Genomic DNA, 6,000 nt, shown 5'->3' with positions numbered 1-6,000 from the left:
TTCTCTGGGAAGAATGTGGGTAACTATGCTGAAGAATTTTTGTCCGTCTTTGGTTGCAACATTGAGACTGAAGGGAGGCTGTACCATGTGATTTTTCTTTGTCTGTTTCGTTTTTTGGATTTTTTCATGTTAGTGTTATATTGTAGTTTGCTGTTGTATCTACTCGTATGGAGTGCTTTTTGGTATGGCTGCACTGTGTTGTTAAATTGTTGTTAATTTGATGAAAGTGCCTTTAATCGTTTGTTTATATTGCCTGATGAGTTTTTCAATATGGAAGGTGGATGGTTGCTTTGTTTGTGCACATATAGTATTGCGTTACATGGTTTTTTTGGAAAGCTTGAAGCTGCCATCTTGTAGACTTAAAGTTACATCAATAAATTTTACTGATCGTTTTTTGCCTCAATAGTAATTTTCAAGTTGTTTTTATTAAATATCGCGCGTACTAGTTTCTTTGTTCTTTCTACAGCTTGTGGTGTACCCTTGCAAACCGCAAGTTCGTCGTCTCTGTATAGTCCAATACTGCAAGTCAATTCATTGGGTATTTGGGTCAGTAAGTAAGTCCGTACTAAATCACAAATCTCCGCTCCCTCATAGCTACCCATAGTCAAGTCAAACAATTTATTAGCGTCCTTCTTTGACCAATCCGTGTCGTTGTGAAATACTAGCATTTTTTTTGCATGTAGTATGACTGTTTTTTTTGTCTTCTGTGATTTCTGTTATGTTGCTTGCAAAGTCTAATGCTTTTTTAATAGCACTTCTGTTATCGAAGGGTAAAATTCACAAAATTCAAAAGTAATAAATGCTTGCTGTTGTATTTCCTTTATTTCTCTAAACCAATTCAGTACATCGCCCATATTTCGCCGTAATTTTACATTTGTTTCTCTTGTCACTTTGTTGTTGATATTTGTGAGCAGGGTTTTACTAACTTTTCCTATCTCAGATTTTGATATTGATTAATCTACATGTGGGTGTGGTTTGTGAAGTTATCTTTGTGGTATTTTAACGTTATAAATGTCTGTTTCTCTGCTATTGTCTCAATTCTTTTCTCAAGTTCTAATTTGTGCGTAATTTCTTTGTTTTTTTGATGTACTTTGATTTACCGCTGTCTTGTCAGCTTTGTGTAAATTTTAGTCACATTATTTTGCTGTATTTATCATTATCAATACAGCAAAATATATATATATATATATATATATACTGATGAAGAAGAAGGTTGCAGTTCACTAGAAGAAAATTTTTAATTTTACCTGATGAATGGTAGCAACCATGAAACTTTAAGTTGTAAAATGTTTTAAAAGTTTTCAGTTCTTAATATAGTTTATATATATATATATATATATATGTACCAATTTGAAAGTTAAATAGTTCAGTTATATATATATATATATATATATATATACATATATACATATATAAATATATGTATATATGTATATATGTATATATATACATATATATATATATATATATATAAATATATACATATAAAATAATAAAAAAATTGTTTCCTCACCCCGGATACCCCGTATGGTGGTAAATTCTGCTCTAACTCGGGTCTCCTACTAGAGACCTGGGAGTTTGAGCACTTGCCTCAAGATCTTAGCTGTTCCCAATAGCACACTTTTCTGCAACTCACCTGAGTTGATTGCTGTTGGTATTTGGGCAAGCCACATTTTATGCGTCGGTGTTATTGCACCCAGTGCCCCAATGACTACTGGGATTACAGTTGTTTTTACATTCCAGCATTTTTCAATTTCTTCTCCAAGAGGGAGATCTTTCTCTACCTTTTCTTTTTCTTTGCTGGCTATATTGTAGTCATTGAGTACTGCTATATCTATTATAGTAGCTCTCTTGTTCTCCTTGTCAGTTCGGATGTAGAAGTCCCAGAGGATCTTAGCGTGGTCATTTTCATTCACTTTACCAGGAGCTTCCTACCAGTATTGTGGTTTATTAAGGCCATACTCATCACATAGACTTCTATACACAATACCTGCGACATGATTATGCCGCTCAGTGTATGCGTTCCCTGCTAGCTGCCTGCATCCACTGATGATGTGTTGGATGGTCTCAGGTGCATCTTTGCTCAGTCTGCATCTAGGATCGTCTCTAGTGTGAAAGATTTTTGTTTGGAGTTGCCTTGTTGGGAACACTTGCTCCTAGGCTGCCATGATTAGCGACTCTGTATTGGTCGTTAGGTTTCCTTTGTTCAGCCACATATATGTCTGGTGAAGATTGCCAACCTTAGATATTTGTTGGTGGTAAGCACCATGAAGAGGTTTCAGGTGCAAGTCAATTTCCTCATCATCAGGGCGTAGGTCCGTTGTAAGAGCAGCCGATTGAAATTCAGCTAGCAACTTATCTGAGATGGCCATGGAGGCTGCATATGCTTTGATGCTTTGCTCCTCCTCTTTCACTGTCTGCTGTACACTTTTGAGTCCCCTACCGCCATCTTTTCTATCAAGATACAATCTAGTAGTATCAGATTTTGGGTGGAGTGCTCCATGCATGGTCAGCAGTTTACGAGTTGCTATATCTGTTTCTTTGATGGCTTCCCCAGTCCACTTTATTATGCCTGCTGGGTATCGTATTACTGGCAGCGCGTAGGTATTTATTGCCATGATTTGGTTCTTGGAATTGAGCTGGCTCCGTAAGACCTGCCGAAGGCGTTTCTTGTATTCGGTAATGGCTTTGTGACATACCTCGGCTTCGTGGTTGATGTTGCTTTGCATAATCCCCAAGTACTTGTACCCTTCTTTTATATCTTTGATGGTACCATTTGGCATTCTTAGGACATCTGTGAGCATAGATTGGCCTTTCTTAAGAATTAGCCTTCCACATGTCTCAATACCGAAGGTCATTCCGATGTCCTTGCTGTATACCTGAGTGAGGTGTATTAGCGAATCAATGTCCCTTTCTTTGTTAGTGTACAGCTTGATGTCATCCATGTAGAAGAGGTGGTTTATCTTGGTGCCTCTCCTAAACTGGTACCCATATTGAGTCGCCTCCAGCATATTGCTTAGAGGGTTTAGGCATATGCAAAAGAGCAGCGGTGATAAGGAGTCACCTTGATAGATGCCTCGCTTAATTTGTACACTCGCCAGCTTTTTGCCATTAGCCTCCAGTTCCGTCTTCCATTTGGTCATTGACATATTGATGAATGCCACAAGAGCAGGGTGAACATTGTACATACTGAGGCACTCAAGTATCCAACTATGGGGAATTGAGTCATAGGCCTTTTTGTAGTCAATCCAAGTCATGGCAAGATTGGTTTGCCTTCTCATGTTGTCTTGACAGATGGTTCTCTTTAAGCCTCTTCAGCCAATTTGCAGTGGTGTTATCAGTAGTCTCTTTCTCCCAGATGTCCTTCCAGAACTTTCAAATGCTAGATCAGGGAGGCTCAGACATTGGCCTCTGCAGTTCACTTTTGAACTGGGAATACACTCTAGATGGATTATTGATGAACAGTTTGTTCATTCTCTTGTTATTCCGCTCTTTGGTGTACCGCTTCAGTCGTGCCGAGAGTGCTACTAGCTGCTGTTTGGCAGATTCTAGAGCTTCTAGTGTGGTTTCCCTTTTTGGACGCTCCAAACTGTGGTTAGATCTCTCACTGAGCCTACTAACCTTCTTGCGCAAGTCCTTGATCTTATTCTGTAGCCTCAGCTGCCAGGATGGAATGGCTTGAAGCCTTGTTGGCATTGGCTTAATATCCATCTCCTCCAAGATGACGGTTGCTGTACTGTAGATTAAGGCATTAGTCTCACTGATTGATCTAGTTGAGATCGACTCCAGTGCCATGTTAATGTCTTCTAACAGCTTCTTTGGTATGGCTCTTAGGTAACTCTTCGTAGTGGTGCCCTGCTTCCATAATCATTAGCAGCTGACATCTTGTTGATGATATTTTCCGCAAGCTCTCTCACCCTTGGGTCAAGGTCCAAGTGCATGTCTTCTTCCACCGTGAGTCATTACATGATCATGTATGCGTGACAGTGTGTGTTGATATGCACTCCTCGTTGGTTGAGGTTACTTTGGTGAACTGTGCCCTAATTTCATTAGGGAATTGAGGTTCATGTTAGCTTCGATTGTTATTATCAAATTGTTTGCTTTAGATATATTGCAAACCGCCCTTTTCGCGGGGCCGAGACTTGTGAACTCGTGAGAACTTACATGTTATCTCTACTACCAAATAAACTAAAAAGTAATACTGAACTCTACCATGATTATGAACTGGCACTATGCAACGAAACACCTGAACATGTCAAAAACATGAAAAAAGACGATTTGCAAGATATTTAAAGCAAACAATTTGATAATAGCAATCAAAAAACATGAAAACTGTCAACTTTTTAGACGTGACTCTTGAATTTGCCAAGGGCTCATACGGCCCATACACCAAGCCTAAAAATACTATTTTATATGTCCATAGGTTGAGCAACCACCCCCTTGCATCATTAAAAACTTATCACTTAACATTAACAAACGACTGAACAGACTTTCTTCTAGCAAACAGATTTTTGACAAGGCGGTACGACCATACCAGACAGCTCTGACAAACAGTGGATCCAACCATATACATGTACTTACTTTTGAAAATACAATTTCAACTAACAAAAGAAAAAGACAAACTAGACAATGAACCATAACTTGGTATAACCCACAATTTAACTCAAGTGTAAAAACTAACATAGGAAAAAGATTCTTGACTTTGATCAACAAGTGCTTCTGAAAGACAAATCCACTACATAAAATATTTAATGAAAATACCCTGAATTTAGGCTACTCTACTATGCCTAACATCAAAAACAAAATAGAATATCATTACAAAAAGCTACCTTCGAATCCGACAACTACCAAAACCAAAAAATGCAACTGCAGAGCAAAATCAGACTGTCTGTTTAACCAAAACTGTCTACCGAAGAGCATAGTGTACCAAGCACAAGTGACAAGACTAGACAGCAACACTGCTGAGACCTACGTCGGACTTTGTAAAACTGACTTTAAAACTAGATACCGTAACCATAAAAGTAGTATAAATAACAGCTTAAAAAGAAGTGCAACAGAACTGAGCAAACACATATGGGCACTAAAGGACCGAGACATTAACTTCAAACTTGACTGGACTATACTAAAACACGCTAAATCCTACAGTGACTTAAGGAAAAAGTGCAATTTATGTATTTCTGAAAAATATTACATTATTTAAAAACCCGACATGTCAACCCTTATTAAAAGAACAGAAATTGCCTCATCTTGTCCTAATTCTAAGAATTATCTTCTCTGCAATTTTAGTAACAAGTTAATCAGAGCACGACAAAATCCACCAATCACGTGAAAGAGTGGATGTTTGAAAAGTCAACATCTTGTTCCAGTCGAAGTCTACAGCCTGAAGAATGGACTAGCAGGAAACTGTCAGTAGCTGAAAAAAGGATAAGTGAACTATTTAATTTTCCAATTTATGCTGCTCCATCCTATGTTGAGCACTCTGATTTTAGTTTTAAGTATAATACATTTCAATATATATATATATATATATATATATATATATATATATATATATATATATATATAAAACATATATATATATATATATAACTATATATATATATATATATATAGTTATATATATATATAACTATATATATATAGTTATATATATATAGTTATATATATAACTATATATATATAGTAAACACACACTAAAACTCAGCTACTCTTGCATGCCGAACATGAAACAGCACATAGATTCACACAACAGACGCCTGCTGAGCAGCCAGCAGAGCACAACTACAAACAGGGCCTGCAATTGTAGAGTAAGGAACAACTGCCCACTAGATTGAAACTGCTTAACCACAAACATAATATACCAGGCCATAGTGACTAGAGAAGATACGGGCACCGAGAGCACCTACATAGGACTATGCACAACCGACTTCAAATCCAGATTTAGAAACCACACAGCCTCTTTCACACACAGTGACAAGCAAAACAGCACAGAACTTAGTA

This window comes from Watersipora subatra, chromosome 10, assembly GCF_963576615.1.
Source record: "Watersipora subatra chromosome 10, tzWatSuba1.1, whole genome shotgun sequence".
Lineage (NCBI taxonomy): Eukaryota > Metazoa > Bryozoa > Gymnolaemata > Cheilostomatida > Watersiporidae > Watersipora > Watersipora subatra.
This window is presented reverse-complemented; position numbering follows the sequence as displayed.